The sequence below is a fragment of the Loxodonta africana genome, chromosome 21, assembly GCF_030014295.1.
Source record: "Loxodonta africana isolate mLoxAfr1 chromosome 21, mLoxAfr1.hap2, whole genome shotgun sequence".
NCBI lineage: Eukaryota > Metazoa > Chordata > Mammalia > Proboscidea > Elephantidae > Loxodonta > Loxodonta africana.
The window spans coordinates 25,832,315-25,858,710 of record NC_087362.1 but is presented as its reverse complement, the minus strand read 5'-3'; positions in this window follow the sequence as shown (position 1 = coordinate 25,858,710).

Genomic DNA, 26,396 nt, shown 5'->3' with positions numbered 1-26,396 from the left:
TCAATAAAACACCGGTAGCCATCCTTCTGGTATTCTCTCCTTTCATCCAGGATTCATCTGACATCAGAAATGATAGCCCTGGTTCCACGTCCTCTTCTGCAACCAGTCTGAATTTCTGGAAGTTCCCTGTAGATATACTGCTGCAGCCGGTTTTGAATGATCTTCTGCAAAATTTTGCTTGTGTGTGATTTTAATGACATTGTTCTATAATTTCCACATTTGGTTGGATCACCTTTCTTGGGAATAGACATAAATATGGATCTCTTCCAGTCAGCCAGCCAGGAAGCTGTCTTCCATATTTCTTGGCATAGATGAGTGAGCACCTCCAGTGCTGCATCTGTTTGTTGAAACAGCTCAATTGATATTCCATCAATTCCTGGAGCCTTATTTTTCCCCAATGCCTTCAGAGCAGCTTGGACTTCTTCCTTCAGTACCATTGGCTCCTGATCATATGCTACCTCTTGAAATGGTTGAATATCAAGTACTTATTTTTGGTATAATGACTCTGTGTATTCCTTCCATCTTCTTTTGATGCTTCCTGTGTCGTTTAATATTTTCCCTATGGAATCCTTCACTATTGCAACTCAAGACTTGAATTTTTTCTTCAGTTCTTTCAGCTTGAGAAATGCCGAGCATGTTCTTCCCTTTTGGTTTTCCATCTCCAGCTCTTTACATGTCATTATAATACTTTGTTTTCTCTAGACTCCAGGATTTTTATCAGCTGCTACAGTCTGAAATTGATTGAACATGAAATCAAGATGCATTGATAATTACTGGTGATTGGAATGTGAAAGTTGGAAACATAGAAGGATCCGTAGTTAGAAAATATGGCCTTGGTGATAGAAACAATGCCAGAGATCGAATGATAGAATTTCGCAAGACCAACGAATTCTTCATTGCAAATACCGTCTTTCACCAACATAAACAGTGACTATACACATATACACATGGACCTCGCCAGATGGAACACACAGAAATCAAATTGACTACATCTGTGGAAAGAGATGATGGAAAAACTCAATATCATTACTAAGAACAAAGCCAGGGGCCGACTGTGGAACAGACCATCATTTGCTCATATGCAAGTTCAAGATGAAACTGAAGAAAATCAGAGGAAGTCCATGAGAGCCAAAATATGACCTTGAGTATATCACACCTGAATTTAGAGACCATCTCAAGAATAGATTTGATACATTGAACACTGGTGACTGAAGACCAGGAGAGTTGCGGAATGACATGAAGGACATCATACATGAAGAAAGGAAAAGGCCATTGAAAAGACAGGAAAGAAAAGACCAAGGTGGATGTCAGAGGAGACCCTGAAACTTGCTCTTGAGCATCAAGCAGCTAAAGGAAAAAGAAATCCTACTAATGTTAAAAAACAACAACAAAAAAATTGAAACAGCAATGGCTAGATTGGTTTCACTAATCAAGTTAATCTATTTCAAATATGCAGTAGAGCCCACAATCAGATGTGAGCCATGAGAGCTTTATTAGAGGGATAGGGGAGCACACACTGAGGTCAGCAAATTAAGCAACACATAGCTCTTACTCTACATTAACTTATAATGGACCCGGGGTTCCTCAAGAGAAGCTCCTAGTCAGGGAAAGATTGACAAGAAGGACATTCCTCCGGAGCTGACACAGAGAGAAAGGCTTCTCATGGAGCTGACGCTCTGAATTTGGATTGCAGCCTACTAGACTATGAGAACATAAATGTCTTTTTGTTAAAGCCATCTACTTGTGGTATTTCTGTTATAGCACCACTAGATAACTAAGACAGCATGCATCGTATGTTTGTAGACTGTTCAAAAGTTAACTGGGGACGGAAAGAAGGAATTGAAAGTTGTGGAAGGGTACAGTCCAAGCAGAGTCTGCTGCCCTTCCATGTGGCCCACAATGGAACCTCCTGCTTAGGACCAGATATGTCGGTCTGGCACTTGATGAGATGAGCGTGTGGGCTGACTTACTTTCCCTGTGCCTCTTGACCTAAAACACATTTATAGTAACTCGTGCCCTAGTGCCTAGAATGCATGCCTTAAGTCTTGCCCTGAGCACATGTCAGCATTCCCAGAAACTGCTTCTGCATGCATGTCACATAACACCTGGACGACCCCATTTCTATATCTGTTGCTGGTTGCAAGGGAATAATATCCATCAAGTACTGCACAAAGAGGGGTGCGTGTGACAATATCACTACATCGGCTGTGGAGTGAGGCCCACTGGCCATAGGAGGCCAGCACCCACTACTGAAACTATCCTTGCTCTGTCTCTTTTCTATGTGAATGAAGCATTATTCCATAACATGCCTGTGTGTAACTTTTGCTTTTGTTTTTTGAATTCAGATATTAGCTTGACATCTATATAGTGTTATACTGCCCTTACACTATAAAACAAGGGGCATAAAACAATTTGAAGGCAGAGTAAGATTGTTTTTAAAATGCTTATTGTTAACTGAAGCATAACCAATTAAATCATTTTTCAAAATGGAAATAATTAACATGTCAGTAGAAGAGTTACAGTTAGTGCCTTAGGTGCTTAGTTAAAACAAGAGGCAGCAGAAAAAGAGAAAAAAAAAGGAGCCAAATGAATTACAACAAAAGTAAAACAACCAGCAAGGTGCTAGATTTTAATCCAGGTATATCAAGAAGAATTTTGAATGGAAATAATACAAAATTACCAGTTAAAAATGAATTTACATATTGAAAAACAAATCAATATCGGAAACATGTTATTTACCAGAAAATCACTTTAAATACACATACGTGGAAAGGTTAACAGAAAAATATAGAAGTGTGTACCATGAAAGCATGGATTAAAAAAAAAAAAAAAAAAACCTTGAGAAGCAATATTATTTTCAGATAGAATAGATATTTAAACAAAGGATGGTTTTTAGGGGTAAGAAGGGCATTACATAAAAATAAAGTTCTCACCTCCAAAGGTTTAACGCTCCAGGTTAATGTCACCAAAAAAAGACAAAGACAAAATTTCATTATATTTGGATACTCCAACACTCCTTCCTCTGTGGCTGATAGAACAAGTAGTAAGAAAACAAGTGTGTATATATATATATATATATATATATATATATACACACACACACACACACACACACATGTATATCCACTCTAACATTTGCAGGTTGGAACTCAATGGGACTGCCTTAGTTTCCTGGGTCTCACAACTTTTCCAATTTGACAAGATGCTTACCATTTTTATACCACTTTCTGTTAAGAATCCTACCTCATAAACACCCAGTGAGTTTTCATTTTCTGACAGCTTTCAGTCTTACGAAGCTTCTGGCCTTTGAAAGTTTTACTGTATTTGAATAGTGCTATCAACCTATTAGAAACTCTGGTGGCATAGTGGTTAAGAGCTATGGCTGCTAATGAAAAGATCGGCAATTCGAATTCACCAGATGCTCTTTGGGAACCCTAGGGGGGCAGTTCTACCCTGTCCTATAAGGCCACTATGAGTCAAAATCGACTCAATGGCAATGGTTTTTTGGTTTTATCAACCTGTTGGAGCACTGGTGATGTAGTGGTTTAGAGTTCAGCCGCTAACCAAAACGTAAGCACTTCAAATCCATCAACCACTCCTTTGATTCTCTATAAGGCAGTTTTACTCTGTCCTATAGGGGTGCTATGAGTCGGAATCTACTGGAAGGCACTGGGTTTGGCTTTTTGGTTTTATCAACTTATTTGACCTAACTGCAATTTATACAACATTCCACTGCTTTGCAATATCACCAATCAAAATATCACCATGTTTTTCATTTGCGTTGTCTTCCATTAGCTTTGACCAAGTCAAAATCTTAGTGGAATGTTTTCCCATGTGAATGTCTGTCTATTCCAACCACAATCAACAAATATATTTAAATACAACTAATGGCAAAACTCAAGCTAAATGCCATTATTTCCGAATATAAAATTTGTATGTAAAATATAGATTCTGGGATTTAACCTGAAAGGGGCAGGCTTGATTTTACTGTGAGAGGCTCCAGGTAGAAATCAGGAAAGAGCCAGGTAATGTCTCAATCTGTAATTAATAAACTGGAAGAAGAAAGTTAGACTCACTCCCCAGGCATGACCCTGTCTCTACTGAATGCTGAGGGACCTAGAGATGGAGATCATACGTATTTTCATCACAGAGAGAGAGAGAACATTTTGATGGTGAGAAAATAAACACTTATGAAAATACCCTTTTTCTTTTGTTAGGGAAACACTTAACTTCTGTTTCTCTTCCTTCTTTCAGGAACATGTTATTTGACACACTCATACTATTTATTTATCCCAGCATACCACTGGGTGGCATTTGGGAGGACATTGGGTCAGAATATATTATATGGAGAATGCTGCTCCAGAGACCACAGATTTTGGTTCATATTCATCCTCAATCCCTTGAGAATTGCAAGACTTTTTCCAGGTCACTGTACTCTTCCTTGGTTCCTCTTCACCTCTACAATGGGCCTTGTGAATACCTACCAACCTGGCATTAGGCTAACAAAAGTGCATGTAGACTGTCCTGGTAAGATATACACAGAGTTTGTACTCAGTGATGCTAAGTCATTATTCAGAACCATGAAAAACTCAGCTTTTTACCTGTTCCTACTTTACTACAGATCTGAGCAGATTATCCTTTTATTCCAATCTTCCTGGGCTCTGGCCTGAAAGGGGTTGTTGAAGTGCCTCAGCTCTCCCTGTACCCCTCTATCTCTCATGATTCCTTGTTTTCAGCTGGAGCCTGCCTGTACAGGTCTGTGTGAGGACATTCCATAAGTGACCACTTCTGTAAGTATAGATTTTCTACAATGTATATTAGTATGAATTTATGAATTTATTAGTATGAATTTATGTAGTATTAACTGGTCTTCCTTACAGGTATAAGGATATTATCCTAACACTGATGGGATTGTCCTTCAGGATAGATCTTGAAATGTTCTTTTTGATGATGAATGCAACATCATTCCTCTTCAAGTTGTCATTCCCAGCATAGTAGAATTATATGATTGTCTGATTCAAAATGGCCAATATAGACAGGGAACTTCCAGAAATTCAGGCCAGTTTCGGAAGAGGACGTGCAGTCAGAGGTATCATTGCTGATGTCAGATGGATCCTGAGTGAAAGCAGAGAATACCAGAAGGGTGTTTACCTGTGCTTTTTGATTATGCAAAGGCATTTTACTGTGTGGATTATAACAAATTATGGATAACATTGTGAAGAATGGAAATTCCAGAATACTTAATTGTGCTCATGAGGAACGTTTACAGTGATCAAGAGGCAGTTGTTGAGACAGAACAAGCGGATACTGATTGGTTTAAAGTCAAGAAAGGTCTGTACCAGGGTTGTATTCTTTCACCATAGCTATTCAATCTGTACGCTGAGCAAATAATACGAGAAGCTGGACTATATGAAAAAGAACGGGGCATCAGGATTAGAGGAAGACTCATTAACCTGCATTAAGCAGATGACACAACCTTGCTTGCTGAAAGTGAAGAGGACTTGAAGCACTTACTAATGAAGATCAAAGACAAAACAAAACAATGTCCCTCAAATCCTTAGAGCTCTCCCTCTTCCAAATGATGGCCCAGGTGCCCGGCATCTCTGGAAGACCCCCAACTAGGTTATGCATCCCGTCTACTACCCCACATCTGGATCAGTTACGTTACTTAGCCTTGCTGAACACCACAACCGTCTGCTCTAGGGTTGTAGCACAAGGGAGTAGATGAGCCAAGAACTGGGCCAGTCTCGTCTTATTCTTTTTCATTAGTATATTCTTGTCGGAGGGAAGGTTATGTGAAGTTAGTTACTGGTGTGTGAGTTGTTCTGTGATTCCATAGCTGGAGATGCTTTGAGGGAAAGTGTAGGCAGGAAAGACAAATCCATGCACTGAATAGATGTCACAGCTCTGAGGATAAAAAGAAAGATACTTTACTAAAAATACAAGAGCTCTTTTCATGGGTAAAATAAGTTTAGTATAGTTGCATGGCATAAGGCAGGAACACACATTGAAGTCTATGAGATTGTATGATATTCCCTTTAGTGCTCATTGAGGCACAATGAGGAAATAAATTCTATCACTTCTTTATGTATATTCAATAGGAGCTTTGTTATCTGAAGTTCAATGAGACTGTCTTGTTTCTCTGGGTCTTACAAGTTTCCTACCTTTGAGAAAGTGTCTAACACTATTTTATCACTCTTTCTTAAGAATCCTACCTCATAAACACGCAGTGAGTTTTTCTTCTCTGTCAGGTTTCAGCTTTATGAAGGTGCTGGCTTTTGAAGGTTTTATTATATTTGAAGAGCACTATCAACCTACTTGACTTAACTGCATTTTCTTGAACATTCCACCACTTTGCAATATCACCAATCGAAATAACATTGTTTTTTCTTCCAGTAGCTTTTAGGAAGTCAAAAACTTAGTGGAATGTTTTCCTGTGTGCACCTCTGTCTATTCCAACCATAATTAACAAATATATTTAAATACAACTAATGGCACAACTGAAGGTAAATACCATTATTTACAAATACAACATTTGTAGATAAAATATAATTTACTCTTAGGCAGTGTAGTAAACTATAGTGTACAATTTCACATAGGTTTCACCAAATGAAAAACCCATGTGAAATTGTTTATTACCAGTTAATAAGTAAACACAAGTGAGCCCACACACTCTTTGCTTACTCTATTCTCTTACATAACTTGCTTACTGGTTAAGCTGTCCCTGGAGCCCTTTTCTACCAGTAGTACATATGTATCTATCTACTGTAGTCCCTTTCTAAGTGGATGGTGGATTCAGCCCCAGAAGTGTATCATGGGACAGACAGGTGAGTATAATTACAAGAGAGGAAGTTGGACTCCTACTGTGTGGAGATTTCCAAGGTTCTGAATAAAATGTTTGACAAGATATGAAGATTAAAAATTACAGAAGTTAACACCAGAAGCACAAATATGGGGGGTTGGTGATGGAATAGCCTAGAGTGTTGTCTTGGTAAAAAGAATCACAGAGCACTGTGAGCAGAAGCACAGCAGGAAGTATGGAAACCAGAGGATGTGTTAATTCAGCACGTCACCATGAGAACAGTCCATTTGCCAATGGAATGGTGTGGGTTGGTGTGCTCAGTAAGTTAAGCCTTGTCGTGGACGCTTAAGAAGTGAAACTCTGTTCCACCACTCATTTAACTCTTGTCTTACACTGACTGGTCAGTTATTGAAAGTCACAGGTCAACAGAAAATGGTATAAGAAGATAGAAGCGATTTCATCCAGAAATTAATAATCATGGGTCTCTCCTTGGAGTCAAGCACCATGTTGTCAAGCAAGAGGTCCCAGCCAAGGAAGGTTTATACAGGTTGAGCACCTTCACTGTGCACCAGAATAGAACTGAATACTCAGTATACACTGAGTACTTTACTTCCTAACCCAATTGTTTACACAGAGAAATGTGTCAGTGATAGGTGAGCCCAAGATACAATGCCATGAGCCAGCTCCATGGCCTTCCACCACCCCTCCATCTCTGCTTCAAGTGTCTCTGCACCACTAGCTGTAGTCAGTTGCGTAATGGCTCATTATCCCCATTAGTGTTGTGATCACCAATGTGGTATTTGTCAGAATTTACCTGGATAGGAAGAAATGTCTGAGATGAACTAAAAGCTCTGAAGCCTTCTTGTCTCACAGGGATGACAGTGCTGCCCCCTGATGGCCACTATCTGTGATTCGATCAGATAATACCTTAGAAGTGTTTTGAAGACACGTCATTCTGTAATACATTTTAAACTGTTATTAATATTGTAACTTAATTAAGTGCAAAGGTGAGACAAATCCAATTATATCAGAGTACAGTGAAAATGTAAAGTAAGATATTTCATTGAGATATTTTATTGAGTACAATATATAAATGTTTATTATAAAATTCAAAATATTTCCTACAGTTTGGCTCATTGATGGTACAACTTGGAAATCATAAAATGACAACTGGAGGTATAAACAGAAGAATTATAATGAGCTCTGCATCAGCCTCAATTGGTGGCAATGATAACATTTGGGAAAATTAGTTCTTCTCATGTGATTGTGGTATCCTGAAACCATAGTTGTCATATTATTTCATATGCCATAATTTCTTTACATCTAAATGATAAGAGACTGGATGTTCTGATTTTTGTTTAGCTTCTCTCACTCAACCTATTTATGTGGGACTGAATCCATAATTTCATATCTAACAAAAATGCATTGGTTTTGATGCTCAGTCTGTGCATATAAAAAAATACACAAATTATTTAGCTATTTGACTATTGATGGATGTTTGGATTGTTTCCAGTTTCTGGTTATTATAATGAAAGCTACTATTCAGATTAAAGATTTAGGGACAGAAAAAAAGTTTATAAAGAATAACAAACATGGACAGAGTGCAAACTGACAACTTCAACACAATGAACTGAGGTTGCAACAAAACAGCAAATATATTTTTCCTTTTCTTTAATTTACTTTTGATATTGTAGATAATATACATAGTGAACATACACCAATTCAACAATTACTACATGTACAGTTCAGTGATATTGATTACTTTCCTCGAGTTATACATTGTCACCCTGATGTTCTGAGTTGTGCCTTCCCTATTAACACCTACTTCCTTTCCCCTGTTTCCTAACTAATCTTTCCAGTTGTTATTGTCAATTTTATCCCATAAGCAGTTTCCATTAATTTCTCCGAATTTGTGTCCTTGTTTGTAAAATGAGAAATATATAATATGTGGTTTTTAAGACTGTTTTTTTTTATGATGACTAAATAATAAAATGACAATAAAGAATTCAGCACTATACCCAGCTCATAACCATTGCCATGGAGTTGACTTCGATACACAGTGAAACTATAGGACAGAGTAGAACAGCCCCATAGGATTTCCAAGGCTGTAATCATTTTTTAATCATTAAGAAAACAGACTTCCACATCTTTCTTCTGCTCATGGCTGGTTACCATCTGAGTGCTGAACCACTGTGCAAACAGGGCTTCATTGCTCAACAATAACAACAACCAAAACATTGCTGTGGAGTCAATTCTGACTCACAGAGGCCCTATAGGGCAGAACAGAACTTCCCCATAGGGTTTCCAAGGCTGTAATGTTCACAGAAGCAAACTAATACATCTTTGCCCCTTGGAGATGTCAGTTGGTTTGAACTGCTGACCTTTCAATTAGCAACCCAGTGCTTAACCACTGCACCACCAGGGCCAGCAAATAGAAAACCCTTAATGGTAGTTATTAAGAGAAATGCACACTTAATGGCACATAGCATTTTATGTAACACAAAGTTACCCCCATAATATATGGATACTAATATCAACATGTACAACATTACCCAAGTAATGAACCTAGATTGAGGAGCACTCATGACAATGAAAAGTTTGGTAATCCATCTGAAGTTAGGAGACAGGCTTGGAGTAGAACATGAGGAAAATTTCCCGCATTAAACGTTTCCAAACCTGACAACCAATGACACTAAATAGTATCCCAAATTTCAAACAGAGATCTCATCCAGAAATATTACTGTGAAGGCTGTCCTGGAACAGATTCAGAAAGACAGGCAAAACTCCTCCTGTGAAAAGCAGTTAAGGTTAGACTTACGAAGTTTCCTTAGAATCACTATGCATGGGGGTCCCTAGAGAGGCACTGAACAGATGGGGAAACCATAGCTTCTGAGAGGAAACCCTTTCTTGACTTCCTTCCCCTGCACCTACCAAAAAGATGGGCCACTAAGCTTAGTGGGTCCTGAATATCCCCTACAGACCATCTGGCTACTGGCCCCCTGCAGGGAGGTTTGTGTCTGGGCTCACACTGACTTCCCCTCACTGTGCCTCCTGTACAGTAATACATGGCCGTGTCCTCAGGGTTCACAGAGGTCAGTTGTAAATAAACTTGGCTCTTGGAGGTGTCCTTGGTGATGCTGAGCCGGGACTTCAGAGTTGGGTTATAATATGTGCTTCCACCAGCAATTATTCCACCAATCCATTCCAGCCCCTTTCCGGGAGTCTGGCGGACCCAGCCTACAGTGTAGCTGGTTAGAAAGAATCCAGAGACAGCACAGGTGAGGGACAAGGTCTGCGAGGGCTTCACTACTCCTGGGCCTGACTCCTTCAGCTGCACCTGAGACAGAATACCTGGGGAAAAAGAGAACCACAGTAAGTCATGTGCTCAGATGCAGCATCCCCATACCTTCATGTCTGAATCTCTGAGACACTCACCTCTGGGAGCTGCCACCACAAAGAGAAAGACCCATAGGTGTTTCATGTTCCCGTGGATGAGATCCATGTCTCCCAGAAAATGTTCTCCAACATGAGGAGGAACCTGAATTTAAGTAAATATGTGCTGTGAGTTCATCAGGCCAGCTAAGAGAATTTGCATGTGGGAGGTGCATTTGTGTATAAAGGTGAAAAAGGGTGAAGGGAGGCCCCTTTCTCTAGCATTCTCACTGGATAAAGAATGCTGGCTGTTCCCTTGGGAGATACCCTCTGCCTGGGTCTTCCCTTCACCAAGCACAGGGTTTTCTTAATAACCAAGATACTCCATTCAGTCAGCATATGTGAATGTTTTTGAAGTTACCTCTCAGATTCCAGGAACAGAGACCAAAATCCTTGGTAAAAGTAATTTTTCATCCCACCAGACCTCTCTCTCTCTCTTTCTTTTTTTATAATTTTTATTCTGCTTTAAGTGAAAGTTTACAAATCAAGTCAGTCTCTCACACAAAAACTTATATACACCTTGCTACATACTCTTTTTTTTTTTTACATACTCCCAATTACTCTCGCCCTAATGAGACAGCCCAGTTCCTCCCTCCACTCTCTCTTTTCGTGTCTGTTTCACCAGCTTCTAATCCCGTCTACCCTCTCATTTCCCCTACAGGCAGGAGATACCAACATACTCTAATGTGCCCACCTGATCCAAGAAGCTCACTCCTCACCAGCACCCCTCTCCAACCCATTGTCCAGTCCAATCCAAGTCTGAAGAGTTGGCTTTGGGAATGGTTCCTGTCCTGGGCCAACAGAAGGTCTGGGGGCCATGGCCACCGGGCTCCTTCTAGACTCAGTCAGACCATTAAGTCTGGTCGCTTTATGAGAATATGAGGTCACATCCTATTGCTCTCCTGCTCCCACAAGGTTTCTTCGTTGTTTTCTCTGTCAGGGCAGTCATCGGTTGTAGCCAGGCACCATCTAGTTCCTCTGGATACCAGACCTTCTCTTCCTCACACATTTTCATTACAACAGCACTTCAAGTGTTCCTTATGAGATTCCTTTCCTCTAATTCATGACCTCAGTATAAAAACTGATTCAGTGGGTGGGGTGCTCGTAATACAGCTTATCTTTGGTCTGCTTGGCACTGCTTTGAAGCCCTGAGATTCAGTGTGTTGTAACGATTTATTTATTCACAGCCTTTTTCTATTTTTCAAATCCTGTCTCTTGGGCCTGGATTTTGTCATCGCTTCTTACAGAGAAAACTTTATTCCTTCTTTGATTATGTCCTTCTGTCTTCGGGCATATGCACACATTATCGATGCACCATTTCTCCTGATTCTGGAATTTCTAAATTGAACTCTTAAATATTGACATATTATTTTTAACAGAAAAAAAATACTTCAATGCCAACAGCAAACTAGTACATAAGCCTTCCTCTATTCAAAAGGCAGTCAAGCAAGGGCCTTTGTGGGAAGATTTGTGATAATGATGCCATGAGACACCTTCCCAGTACCTCACAGAGTTGAACACCAGAACCATTTCCTTCTCATGAAAGTACATTAGAACACCAGGCTGTAGGCAGAGAGATGTAAAATTCTTCTTTGGATCAGGAAAGCTCTTCTCATCACCTGACACGCACCCTATGGACCCCGGATCTGCATCTCCCAAGGGTGATATTTCATTGACTCTGAAATTCTAGTTTAAGAAGAAGACGTAGATTAGTGATTACCAAGAGTTGGAAGGAGGTGTAGAAGGGGAATGACTGTTTCATGAGTTCCGGTTTCCACATCAAGTGATGAGCATGTCATGGAACTACATAGAGTTGATTGTTGCCCAACATTGTGAATACACTAAACGTCACTGAGCTCTACACTTCAAAACACTTAATTTTACATCATGTGAATTTTACCTTAATATTATTATTATTGTTTTTACAAAAGGACACACAAAGGACCCACAGCTGGAAAAAGGCATGTATAGAAAAGTCTCTTCTCTATAAAGAGTGACATGATTCTCAAAGCAAATGACAACATAAACAAAACTTATTTTTCCTTCACCACAATAGGAACTGTTTTGAAAGTCATCTTTATTGAGGTGACAAGGGATTGATGATTGTGCACACCCTTCCGTATAGAATGTGCAAAAAAATTTTTTTTCTTTATTAGTTTAAAATTAAGAGAAAAAATGGAATCCTGCAATGTGTAAATAGGGTTTCCTGTGAATCTGATGCTGAGCAGTTCAAGTAAAGCTAACTCAGTACAAAGTATGAAAGTCCATCTTTGCTCATCCCAACACCCGTTCCTGGTTGTGGGGCTTGTGCTCTGTGATCCTCAGCATCTCCTCCCATTGCCCTGTAGACAGATTTTTCTGCTTGTATTGTTTTCCTCTGACTGTGTCCCTGGCAGAGTCATACATGTCTGCGTCCTCAGGAGTCACAGAGCTCAGGTTCAAGGAGAATTGATTATTGGACATGTCTGGGTTGGCCTTGGAGGTATAATGCATACTGTCTGTACTTCCTACCCACTGAAGGCCTCTGTCTGGGAGCTTCTTAATCCAATTCCAAGTAGCAGTACTTCAGGAGACTGAGTAAGCAGAGATGGTGCAGGTGAGGGGGAGGGTCACTGAGTACCTGACCACTTGAGGGCCTGACTCCTGTAGCTGAAACTGGAACAGGACTCATACACCACACCCATTGCCATTGAATCCTTAAGAAGTCACAGCAGTTCTATAGGACAGGGTAGAACTCCTCATATGTTTTCCAAGACTGTAAACATTATGGGATCTGACTGGCATATCTTTCACCAGAGGAACCACCAGTGGGTTCAAACCACTGAACTTCTGGTTAGCAGCCAAGCACTTACACACTGTGCCTTCAGGGCTTTGATAGGACACCTGGAGACGAATGGAAGCAAACACATTAAAAACCCTGTCCCTCTATGAATTCTCCGTGACCCACTTTGTCTACCTGACAGTGATCTCCTGGAAGACCCACTACCACCAGAGGAATAGTGAGGAAGAAACAGGCATTTGTGGAGCAAGGTCACTCTAGTTCCGCAGGCTCTGGAGTTCCCTGGCACGGAGGTTGTATTTAAACAGGAAACCACACAAGGCTTTTGACTGTCAGTGTCACTGGCTGATAAAAGGTCTCAGGTCCATGAACAGCTCTTGGATAAACAGGGCTGAAGCGCCACAAGGGGATTTCTCCAAACCTAATTCCTAAAGCAAGTTAGAGACAGGAAGGTGGCAGAGGTGCAAGTGATGGCAGCCACATGTGTGGGTTGAGTTTGGAACCTCCCCAGATTCCAGCGTATGCAATCTTACATCAGTCACAGAACCCCAATGTACCTGCATTGATTGATTGGCTCTCATTCATTCACTTGGAGATCTGAGAGTCAGTCACACACCAGGTACTCTTCTGTACCTAGGAAAAATCAGTGAATCAAATTACCAACCTTCCAAATGGCCTACCAAGAAACCAATCAAACACACAATCCCTTCCTTGTGGGATTATATTCCAGGGTATTATGAGTCAGCTCACATCACAACCTCCTGACAGCCCCAAGCAGAAATACAATGCTGGAGAAAAAAAGTGTGTGATTAGAACTTCATGCTGGAAAACATACACAGCAAAAGGAAATAGGCAACATAGTATGTGATCTTCGAGATTGTTCTTAAGCAGTAGCCTATTCCTAGTTCACAAATTATGGGTGGGAAATGAAAACGCTTCAAGGAAATTTAATTTGTGAGGGTACAAACACAATTTATTATATCAGTGGTAAACCTGAAATAATCAATGTCTTCATGGGGATTACTATTGCTTTTTTCCTTTTCTCTTTATAGTCAGAAATAATGGACTTAGGACTTTGGTAATGATTGCTGTACACATTTTGGAAATAAAAAAAAGTACCAGTTTTTTTCCTCTTTTTTATTTCTTCCTTACTTTCCTTAGACATTGGCCTAGGAGTTCAGGGATTGGTTTCTTTTCTACATTTCATGGGTGCCAGCCCAGTAACATTGTAGATGTGTGTTTCTGGTGAACTTCAGGGAATTTCAAAATATAGAGACTATTGAACTCATGCACATCTGAGTTCCCCAAAGAACTTGGCCATTTATGGGGCAGGACAGCCATACTGCAGCTGTTAAAGGACCCTGGCCTTTTTAGAACTTGACAAGGCCATAGTTGAGATGGAGACAAAGAAAAAAGTGGAGGAGATGGTAACTCCAACAGGAGTGGCCCACATAAGTGGAGACTTTGGTTATTTGGATTGGCCAGAGAAGTGCAACCTGGGATTCAGCTTTAGCATCCAAAGATCGCACATCCAAGCACATCATCTCATCTTACGTCTCTTAATTGTAGCATTGGGTGCCTACGGTACAGCTGCAGAGCCCACCCACCAGAGAACTCTAGAGAATAGAGCCACCCCTACCTCACTGATACTTGGGGGAAGACTGTCAGCATCCTGCCCTCCTCTGAGTGTGACCTCCTGCCGCTACTAGAAACTGGTGCATACAACCATCACCACTACTCCTCTAAGTTAATAGGTGAGAGCATATACCACACACTACGTGACCCGGTACCAGGACACCTGAGCTGATTCTATTCAAGAATAGTGAATGAACTTATAGGCTGATATACCAGGTAACAGCCCAGGCCAGATAGTAACAGGACAGAAGTGATTCAAAAGCTACAGCAATCAAGACAGTGCAATCTATTAGCCCATCTGGGTGTATTGTAACAAAACAAAACAAGAAGAAAAGACTCAGTGAGCAAATACAAAAGAAAACATTATGGTATCTTATAGATGGCTTGGAGACAGCAGTCTATACCAAATCACATAAAGAAGCAGACCATGATTGCTTCTACAACCTCCCCAAATCAAAGAATCAAAATCATTCCCAGATGTAGATTCATTCCTGGAATTGCCAGATGTAGAATATAAAAAAAAAAAAAATACAAAATGTTTCGAGACATCAGGGAGGACCTCAGAAATGAAAGGAGGCAATCTACAGAAAAAGCAAAGGAACCCACTGATAAAGCAGTGGAAGAAATCAAAAAGATTATTCAAGAACATAGTGAAAAATTTAATAAGCTGCAAGAATGCATAGACAGACAGCATTCAGAAATTCAAAAGGCTAACAGTAAAATTACAGAATTAGACAACTCAATAGGAAGTCAGAGGAGCAGAATTGAGGAATTGGAATGTAGAGTGTGGGAGATGGAGGATAAGGCAAATGAGACCAATATATTTGAAGAAAAATCAGATAAAAGAATTTTAAAAAAGGAAGAAACCCTAAGAATCATGTGGGACTCTAACAAGAAGAATAACTTGTGTGTGATTGCAGTGCCAGAACAGGGAGGGATAACAGAAAATACAGAGAGAATAGTTGAAGATCTCTTGGCAGAAAACTTCCCTGGCATCGTAAAAAATGAAAGGATATCTATTCAAGGTGCTCATTGAACCCCATACAAGATAGATCCCAAAAGAAAACCACCAAGTCATATTATCGTCAAACTTGCCAAAACCAAAGATAAGGAGAAAATTTTAATAGCAGCCAAGGATAGATGAAAAGTCACCTACAAAGGAGAATCAATAACAATAAGTTCGGGCTACTTGGCAGAGGCCATGCAGGCAAGAAGGCAATGGGATGACATATAGAGCACTGAAAGAGAAAAACCAAGAATCCTATATCCAGCAAGAATCCTATATCCAGCAAAACTCTGTCTCAAATATGAAGGTGAAATTAAGACATTTCTAGATAAACACAAGCTTAGAGAATTTGCAAAAACCAAACCAAAACTGCAAGCATTACTAAAGGAAATTCTTGGGTCAGAAAATCAATAATCTCAGATACCAAGACAACGCAAGGTCACAGGACAGAACATCCTGATATCAACTCAGATACGGAAATCACAAAAACAAAATATGATTAATTAAAAAAAAATTGCTCAAAAGACGATCATTGATGTCATTATGTAAAAGATTACAATAGTCAATAAAGAGGGAATAAATACAGGAAGCATAGATCTTACATATGGAGAGGAAACCACGGCGATGTAGGGCGATACAAGTTAGGTTTTTACTTAGTCAAAAAAGGGTAAATATTGAGGTAGCCACAAAGAGGCCTAACAATTCCATACTTCAAAACAAAAGCCAAGATAAACATAATGACTCAACAAAAATAAATTCAACTACTATGAAAAGGGGGAACACCCATTCTGCAAAGAAAAATTTCTCAGCACAAAAAAGTAAGTGGAAAAATGAAATTGTCAACAACACACAAAAAAAGGTATCAAAATAGCAGCACTAAACTAAAAAAAAAAAAACATACTTATCGATAATTATGCTGAATGTAAATGGAGTACATGCACCAATAAACAGACAGAGAGTTGCAGACTGGATTTAAAAAACACAATCTGTCTATATGCTGCCTAAAAGAGACACACCTTAGATGTAGAGACACAAATAAACTAAAACTCAAAGGATGGAAAAAAATATATCCAGTAAACAACAATCAAAAAAGAGCAGGAGTGGCAATAGTAATTTCTGACAAAATAGACTTTTAAAGTTAAATCCACCACAAAGGATAAAGAAGGACAATATATAATAATTAAAAGGATAATTTACTAGGAAGATAAAAAAAAAAAAAATTTATGTACCCAATGATAGGGTGCATAGAACATTGAAGAGGAAATCGCCAAATCAATACCATTCACACTAACCCCCAAGAAGATAAAATACTTAGGAATAAATCTTACCAAAGATGTAAAAGACCTATACAAAGAAAACTACAAGGTACTACTGCAAGAAACTAAAAGGGACCTACAGAAGTAGAAAAACATACCTTGCTCATGGATAGGAAGACTTCACATAGTAAAAATGTCTATTCTATCAAAAGCCATCTATAGATACAATGCACCTCCGATTCAAATTCCAACGGCTTTTTTAATGAGATAGAAGAACAGATCATGAACTTCATATGGAAGGGGGTGAAACACCGGATATGTAAAGCATTACTAAAAAAGAAAAACAAAGTGGGAGGCCTCACTCTACCTGATTTTAGAACCTATTATACCACCACAGTAGTCAAAACACCTTGGTAGTGGCACAACAACAGACACATAGACCAATGGAACAGAATTGGGGATCCAGATATAAATCCATCCACGTATGAGCAGCTGATATTTGACAAAGGCCAAGTGTCTGGTAATTGGGGAAAAGACAGTTTTTTTAACAAATGGTGTAGGCATAACTGGATATTCATCTGCAAAAAAGTGAAATAGGACCCATACCTCACACCATGCACAGAAACTAACTCCAAATGGATCAAAGACCTAAACATAATATCTAAAATGACAAAGATCATGGAAGAAAAAATAGGGACAATGTTAGGAGCCCTAATACGTGGCATAAACAGAACACAAAACATTACTAAAAATGCCGAAAAGAAACAAGATAAACGGTGGCTCCTAAAAATCAAAAAAATCAAACACTTATGCTCATCTACAGACTGCACCAAAACAGTGAAAAGACCACCTACAGACTGGGAACAAATTTTCAACTACGACATCTCTGACCAGCACCTGATCTCTAAAATCTACATGACTGCTAAAACTCAACCACAAAAAGACAAACAACCCAATTAAAAAATGAGCAAAGGATATAAACAGGCACTTCACTAACGAAGACATTCAGGCAGCTAACAGACACGAGGAAATCCTCAAGATCATTAGCCATTAGAGAAATGCAAATCAAAACTACAATGAGATTTCATCTCACTCCAACAAGGCTGCCACTAATCCACAAAACACAAAATACTAAATCTTGGAGAGGCTGTGGAGAGATTGGAACACTTATACACTGTGGGTGGGAATCTTAAATGGTACAACTACTTTGGAAATCAATTTGGTGCTTCCTTAAAAAGCTAGAAATAGAACTGCCATATGATCCAGCAATCCTACTCCTCAGCATATATCCTAGAGAAATAAGAACCTTTACACGGACAGATATATGCACACCCATGTTTCATGTTTATTACAACACTGTTTACAACAGCAAAAAGATGGAAGCAACCAAGGTGCCCATCAGTGGATGATTGGATAAATAAATTATGGTATATTATATGCATTGATAAAGAACAGTGCTGAATCTTTGAAACATTTCATAACACACAGAAACCTGGAAGGCATTATGCTGAGCCAAATTAGTCAGATGCAAAAGGACAAATATTGTACAATACCACTATTATAAGATCCTGAGAAATAGTTTAAACTGAGAAGAACGCACTCTTTTGTGGTTATGAGAGAGGGGAGGGAGAGAGAGGGCATTTACTGAATAGATAGCAGTCAACGACTACATTAGGTGAAGGGAAGGACAACGCTCAACACAGTGGAGGTCAGCACAACTGGACTAAAACAAGGCAAAGCAGTTTCCTGAATTAACCTAATGCCTTAAAGGCCAACGAAGCAGGAGCAGGGGTTTGGGGACCATGGTTTCAGGGGACATCGAAGTCAATTGGCATAATAAAATCTATTAAGAAAACATTCTGCAACCCACTTTGAAGAGTGGCGTCTGGGGTCTTAAATGCTAGCAAGCAGCCATCTAACATGCATCAATGAGTCTCAACTCACCTGGATCAAAGGAGAATGAAGAATACCAGGAACACAAGATAATAATGAACCCAAGAGACAGAAAGGGCTACATGAACCAGAGACTACATCATCCTGAGACCAGAAGAACTAGATGGTGCCCGGCCACAACCGATGACTACCCTGAGAGGGAGCACAAGAGAGAACCCCTGAGGGAGCAGGAGAACAGTGGGATGCAGACCCCAAATTCTCATACAAAAGACCAGACTTAATGGTCTGACTGAGACTAGAAGGACCCTGGTGATTGTGGCCCCCAGACCTTCTGTTGGCCCACTACAGGAACCATCCCCAAAGCCAACTCTTCAGATATGGATTGGACTGAACAATGCGTTGGAGGGATGCCGGTGAGGCGTGAGCTACTTGGTTCAGGTGGACACTTGGGACTATGTTGGCATCTCCTGCCTGGAGGGGAGATGGGAGGGGAGAGGGGCTTAGAAGTTGGCAAAATGGTCACGAAAAGAGAGAGTGGAAGGAGGGAGCTTGTTGTCTCATGGGGGGGAGTGTAATTGGGAATATGTAGCAAGCTGTATGTAAGTTTTTATGTGAGAGACTGACTTGATTTGTAAACTTTCACTTACAGCACAATAAAAAATTATTTTAAAAAAAGTGAACCAATGCAAGGTCACATTGACAGATGGTTGGTTTAAAAAAAGTGGTGTATATGTCCAGTGTAAAATCATCAGCACGTGAAGAGGAACTAAGTTCTGATACCTGTTCTGATATGGATGAATCTTGACAATATTATACCTAGTAAAATAAGCCAAACACAAAATGAGAAATAGTGTATGAATTCACTTACATGAATTACCTAGAACAGGGAGAAGGTAGGTAGGTAATTGTCATAGTCTGGGGGGCAGAGAAGTATGGGGAGTTATTGCTTAATGGATATGGAGTTTCTGTTTGGAATGATGAAAAAGTTTTAGAAGTCAATAGTGATAAAAGTTGTTGAAGATTTTTAATCTAATCAATGTCATCATATTAACAGATAAAGCCAGTTAAAATGCAAAGTTTATGTTCTGTATTGAATTGTGTCTCCACCCAACATGTGTGTCAACTTGGCTAGGCTGTGATTCTCAGTATTGTGTGGTTGTCCCCCATTTTGTGATCTGATGCAATTATCCTGTGTGTTGAAATGCCTACTCTCTATGAAGTTATTGAGGCAGGATAAGAGGCAGTTGTGGGTACATATTGAGTTAACTTTTTTTTGAGATATAAAAGAGAGAATGGAGAGAGAACGGAGCTGAGTGAAGGGGAAATTCATGCCACCAGGAAAGAAGAGTGAGTATGTCCTTTGGACCCAGGATCCCTGGGAAGATTGATGACCAGGACCTTCCCCTAGAGCTGACAGAGAGAGAAAGCCTTCCCCTGGAGCTGCAACCCTGATTCTGGACTTCTATCCTCCTAAACTGTGAGAGAATAAACTTCAGTTTGTTAAAGCCATTAGCTTCTGGTATTTCTGTTATAGCAGCAGTAGATAACTAAGCTATGTCAATTGTACCACAATAAAATAATGATTAAAAATATAAATCTTGCTTCGATCCAGAGACAAAGACATCCTGGTTGGAAAGTAAGCTGCATTACTTACAGAGAAACAGTGAAAACAAGTAAAGCAGATTTATATTCAAATCCATTGAAGTAATGAAATGATGAAGTCATGTATTTCATGCTGGGAGTGAACAAAAGTCAGCCTAGAATTATATATCCTGAGTGTCTGTTATAGGTGATGGGGAAATTTTGAAACAGGTAATGGTAATAGTTGATCAACATGCTAAGTCACTTGTTGCTAAATTGTACATATAGAAAGGTTAAAAAGACAATTTTTTTGTTATATGTACATTTACCACTACAATTTTTTTAAGTAAATGATAGATGAACATTTTCTCAGATAGCCTGAAACTGAATTAAATTATTGCTAGCACAATAACCAGTCAAAAAATGATTAAAAATATTCTACAGAAAGAGGATTGTAATATAAACCAGAAATCAAAATCTGTACAAAGTGTCAAATATGGAATAAACACAGGTTATACTTAGAATTGTATTAATTGCTCTAAAAGATAAATCTTTAAAAAGTAATAATAGCTGTGTGTCATAAGTTGTACTATGTTCCCGCAAAATATCTGTGCAGCTTAGCTGGGCCATGATTCTGAGTATTGTGTGGCTGTCCACCATTTTATGTGATGATCCACCATTTTATGTGCTTTTCCTACGTGTCGTAAATCCTGTCTCTTTGATGTAATACAATGGATTAGAAGTAGTTATACTGATGAGGTCTACAAGGTTAGAGAGTATCTTAAACCAATGTCCTTAGAGATATAAAAGTGCCAAGCGAGCAGAGAGACATGGGGCCTCATACCACCAAGAAGAGCAGCAACAGGAGCAGAGCGCATCCTTTGGACCTGATTCTCCTGCGCAAAGAAGCTCCTAGTCCAGGGCAAGATTGGCAAGAAGGACCTTCCCCCAGAGCTGACACAGAGAGAAAGCCTTCCCTGGAGCTGACACCCTGAATTTGGACTTGTAGCCTACTAGACAGTGAGAGAATAAACTTATCTTTCTTAAAGCCATGCAGTTGTGGCATTTCTGTTATAGCAGCACTAGATAACTAAGACACTATGCATTGTATGCTTGTAACATATTCCAAAGTTAACTAGGGATGGGGAGAAGGAATTGGAAATTGTGGAAAGGTACAGTCCAAGCGGAGTCTGCTGCCTTTCCGTGTGGTCCTCAAACGAACTTTGTGCTTAGGACAAGATGTGTCGGTCTGGCTGCTTGATGAGATGAGTGTGTGGAGTGACTTACTTTCCCTGTGCTTCTTGACCCAAAACACATCTCATTGTAACTCATGGTCTAGAATTCATTCCTTAAGTCTTGCCCTGAGCACATGTCGACATTCTCAGAAACTGCTTCTGCATGGATGTCACATAGCACCTGAACAACCCCATTTCTATATCTGTTGCTGGATGGGAGGGAATGGTGTCCATGAAGGGCAGTACAAAGAGGGGTGTGTGCAGACCACCATCCCTGCCTCGTCTGTAGAATGAGACCCGGTGGCTATAGGGGACCAGCACCCACTATTGAAATTACCCCTGCTCTGTCTCTTGTCTATGTGAGTAAAGTATTATTCTATAAAATGCCTGTGTGTAACTTTTGCTTTTGTTTTTGAATTCAGATATTGGCTCAACACCTGTATATTTTTAGGACACCCTTATAGTATAAAAGAAGGGGCTTAAAACAATTTGAAGACAGAGTAAGATTGTTTTAAAAATGCATATGGTAAACTGAAGAGTAACCAATTAAAATCTTTTTCAAAAAGAAAATACATAACATGTCAAGAGAAGAGTTACAAATAGTGTCATTAAATGTTAAGTTAGAGCAAGAGGTAGCAGAAAGAGAGAAAAAAAAGGAGTAAAACGAATTGTAACAAATATAAAACACCGAGCAAAGTACTAGATTTTAATCCAGGTATGAATAACAAATTTGAATGAAATTAATATAAAATTACCATTTAAAAACTAATTTACACACTGAATTAAAAAAAAGCAATAGCAGAAATATTTTATTGCCAGAAAATCACTTTAAATACACATATGTGGAAAGGTTAAAAGTAAAATATAGAGGAACATTACCATGAAAAACTGGACCAAAAAACAAAACAAAAAAACCTTGAGTAGCAATATTATTTTCAGACAGAGTCGACTTCTAAATAAAACTCCAAAACCAAACATGTTGCCATCAAGTCGATTCCGACTCATAGTAACCCAAAAACCAAACACTTTGCCGTGAAGTCAATTCCAACTCATAGCAAGCCTATAGGACAGGAGTAGAACTGCCCCATAGAGTTTCCAAGGAGTGACTGGCAGATCTGAACTGCTGGCCCTTTGGTTATTAGCCATAGCACTTAACCACTACACCATCAGGGTTTCCAGGCTTTTAAATAAAATGATCATCATTAGGGATAAGATGGGCATTACATAAAAATAAAGTTGTCAACTCTCAAGGATGTAACTGTCCTAACTAATGGAACTAAAAATGAAAAAGACAAATTTTCATTGTATTTGGATACTCCAACACATTCCTCCCTCTGTGGTTGACAGAATAAATAGTAAGCAAATAACAATATAATATGTATGCATATTCACTCTAACCTTTGAGAGCTGGAAATCGATGAGACTGTTTTTCTGGGTCTCATTAGTTTCCACCTTTGACAAGGTGCTTACCATTTTTCTACCACTTTATAAAGAATTCTACCTCATAAACACCCAGGGAGTATTTTATGACTGATAGGTTTCAGTCTTACAAAATTTCTAGCTTTTGAAGATTTTACTGTATTCGAATAGCCCTGTCAACCTGTTGGAAACGCTGGTGGTGAAGTGCATTCTCTAAAATCTATAAAATCACATGGATTTTCATTGTGTGCTACAGATTTGTGAGAAAACACATGTAATCCCATGCAAGCCTTGCTTACTGGTTAGTCCTCCCCTGGAGCCCTGGTCGCAAAATGGTTAATGGCTTGGCTGCTAACTTAAAAGGTTCAAAAATCAAACCCACCCAGCTGCTCTGTAGGAGAAAGATCTGGAGATTGGTTCCCATAAAGATCGTTGTTAGGTGCCGTCAAGTCAGTTCCTAGTCATAGCAACCCTATGCACAAGAGAACGAAACACTACCCGGTCCTGAGCCATCCTTACAATCGTTGTTGTGCTTGAGCTCATTGCTGCAGCCACTGTGTCAATCCACCTCATTGAGGGTCTTCCTCTTTTCCGCTGACCTTGTACTCTACCAAGCATGATGTCCTTCCCTAGGGACTCATCCCTCCTGACAACATGTCCAAAGTATGTAAGACGCAGTCTCTCCATCCTTGCATCTAAAGTGCATTCTGGTTGCACTTCTTCCAAGATGGATTTGTTCGTTCTTTTGGCAGTCCATGGTATATTCAATATGCTTCACCAATATGGATCTCTTCCAGTCAGTTGGACAGGAAACTGTCTTGCATATTTCTTGGCATAGATGAGTAAGCATCTAAGCAGTTTTCTTTAATTTCTCCAAATTACTGTGTCCTTGTCTGTAAAATGACAAACACATAATACGTGGTTTATAAGGCTTTTATCATGATGAAACAATAAAATGCCAGTAAAGAATTTAACACTATACCCAGCACATAACCATTACCATGGAGTTGATTTCAATACACAGTACCACAACAATATAGAGTAGAATCGCCCCATAGGGTTTCCAAAGCTAAAATCCTTAAAAAAACAGACTTCCACATCTTTCTTCTTTGAGTGACTGATTACCATCTGAGTGCTTAACCACTGCAGAAACAGGGCTTTATTGCTCAAAAACAGGAAAAGAAAAAAATGCTGCAGAGTCAATTCTGAGTCGTAGAGTCCCTATAGGATAGAATACAACTGCTCCATAGGGTTTCCAAGGCTGTAATGTTCACAGAAGAAGACTACTACATCTTGGACCTTCGGAGATGTTGGTTGGTTTGAACTCCTGACCTCCAGTTAGCAACCCAGTGCTTAAGCACTGCACAACAGGGGCCCATCAGATGGAGTGCCATTAATCAATGGTAGCTATTAATAGAACTATCCACTTAATGACACAAAGAATTTTATGAAACACTAAATTACCCCTGTAATAGATGGATGCTAATATCGACGTGTGCAGCATTACCCAGGTCATTCTAAGTTAAAGGCATTGAGTGAACCTCGGTTGAGGAGCACTCACGAGAATGAAAAATTTGGAAACTCATCTGAAGGTAGGGAGCAGACTGGGGTTGAAAATGAGAAGAATTTCCTGCATTAAATATTTCTAAACCTGGCTACCAATGACACTAAATAGTATAGCAAGTTGAAAGCAGAGGTCTCATCAAGAAATATTACTGTGGAGCCTGTCTTGGAACAGTTGCAGAGAAACAGACAAAACTCCTTTATGTGAAAAGCAGTCAGTTTTAGAGTCACGAAGTTTTCCTAGAATCACTATGCATGGAGGTCCCTAGGGAGGCACTGAACAGGTGGGGAAACCATAGCTTCTGAGAAGAAACTATTTCCTGACTCCTTCCCCTGCACCTGCTGACAAGATGGGCCACTAAGCTGAGTGGGTCCTGAATATCCCCTACAGACCATCTGGCTACTGGCCCCTCGCAGGGAGGTTTGTGTCTGGGCTCACAATGACTTCCCCTCACTGTGCCTCCTGCACAGTAATACATGGCCGTGTCCTCAGGATTCACAGAGGTCAGTTGTAAATAAACTTGGCTCTTGGAGGTGTCCTTGGTGATGCTGAGCCGGGACTTCAGAGCTGGGTTATAATATGTGCAACCATCACTATCTATTACACCAACCCATACCAGCCCCTTTCCGGGAGTCTGGCGGACCCAGCCTACAGCGTAGCTGCTTAGAGAGAATCCAGAGACAGCATAGGTGAGGGACAGGGTCTGCGAGGGCTTCACCACTCCTGGGCCTGACTCCTTCAGCTGCACCTGAGACAGAATACCTGGGGACAAAGAGAACCACAGTGACTCATGTGCTCAGATGCAGCATCCCCATACCTTCATGTCTGAATCTCTGAGACACTCACCTCTGGGAGCTGCCACCACAAAGAGAAAGACCCATAGGTGCTTCATGTTCCCGTGGATGAGATCCATGTCTCCCAGATAATGTACTCCCACTCGAAGAGGAACCTGAATTTAAGTCAATGTGTGCTGTGAGTTCATCTGGCTAGCTAACAGGGATTTGCATGTGGGAGGTGTATTTGCATGTGCGAGGTGAAAAAGAGTGAAGGGAGGCCCCTTTCTCTAGCATTCTCACTGGATAAAGGATGCTGGCTGTTCCTTTGCGAAAACAGTCCTCTGCCTGGGTCTTTCATTCACCAAGCCCAGGGTTGTCTTAATAAACAAAGCACTCCATTCAGTCAGCATATTTCAATGTTGTAGAACTTACCTCTCAGATTCCAGGGACAAAGACCAAAAGCCTTGGTAAAATAATTCTTCATCCCACCAGACACTCTCTTCTTCACGCTTTTTCTCTACATGAGCAACAGAAGTGTTCCTCATGAGATTCCTTTCCGCTAATTCATGACCTGAGGAGTATAAAAACTGATTCAGTGGGTGGGGTGCTGATAATACAGCTTATCTTTGGTCTGCTTGGCACTGCCCTGAAGCCCTCTACTCTCATCCTGAGATGCAGTATGTTGTAAAGATTTATTTCTTCACAGTCTTTTTCAGTTTTTAAATCTTCTCTCTTGGGCCTGAATTTCGTCATGGCGTTTTACATAGAAAACTTTATTTCTTCTTTGATTATTTCCTTCTGTCTTTGGCCATATGCACACACTATCCATGCACCATTTCTCCTGAATTCTGGAATTTCTAATTTGAACTCTTAAATATTGACATTTTTTTTTAATAACTTTTATTAAGCTTCAAGTGAACGTTTACAAATCCAATCAGTCTGTCACATATAAGTTTACATACATCTCACTCCCTACTCTCACTTGCTCTCCCCCTCTTGAGTCAGCCCTTTCAGTCTC